The sequence below is a fragment of the Lampris incognitus genome, chromosome 5, assembly GCF_029633865.1.
Source record: "Lampris incognitus isolate fLamInc1 chromosome 5, fLamInc1.hap2, whole genome shotgun sequence".
NCBI lineage: Eukaryota > Metazoa > Chordata > Actinopteri > Lampriformes > Lampridae > Lampris > Lampris incognitus.
This window is the reverse complement of record NC_079215.1, coordinates 67,168,664-67,169,682: the sequence shown is the minus strand read 5'-3', so window position 1 is coordinate 67,169,682 and position 1,019 is coordinate 67,168,664.

Below are 1,019 nucleotides of genomic sequence, written 5' to 3'. Positions count from 1 at the left end.
ACGGATGGGCGGACGGACAGACAGATAGAGAGAGAGATAGACGGACGGATGGGCGGACGGACAGACAGAGATAGATGGATGGACGGACAGACAGAGAGAGAGAGATAGACGGACGGATGGGCGGACGGACAGACAGATAGAGAGAGAGATGGACGGACAGACAGAGATAGATAGATAGACAGACAGATGGGCGGACGGACAGACAGAGATAGATGGATGGATGGACAGACAGAGAGAGAGAGATAGACGGACGGATGGGCGGACGGACAGACAGAGATAGATGGATGGACGGACAGACAGAGAGAGAGAGATAGACGGACGGATGGGCGGACGGACAGACAGAGATAGATAGATAGACAGACAGATGGGCGGACGGACAGACAGAGATAGATGGATGGATGGACAGACAGAGAGAGAGAGATAGACGGACGGATGGGCGGACGGACAGACAGAGATAGATGGATGGACGGACAGACAGAGAGAGAGAGATAGACGGACGGATGGGCGGACGGACAGACAGAGAGAGAGAGATAGACGGACGGATGGGCGGACGGACAGACAGAGATAGATGGATGGACGGACAGACAGAGAGAGAGAGATAGACGGACGGATGGGCGGACGGACAGACAGATAGAGAGAGAGATAGACGGACGGATGGGCGGACGGACAGACAGAGATAGATGGATGGACGGACAGACAGAGAGAGAGAGATAGACGGACGGATGGGCGGACGGACAGACAGAGATAGATGGATGGACGGACAGACAGAGAGAGAGAGATAGACAGACAGACAGAGAGAGAGAGATAGACGGACGGATGGGCGGACGGACAGACAGAGATAGATGGATGGACGGACAGACAGAGAGAGAGAGATAGATGGACGGATGGGCGGACGGACAGACAGATAGAGAGAGAGATAGACGGACGGATGGGCGGACGGACAGACAGAGATAGATAGGCGGACGGACAGACAGAGATAGATGGATGGATGGACAGACAGAGAGAGAGAGATAGACGGA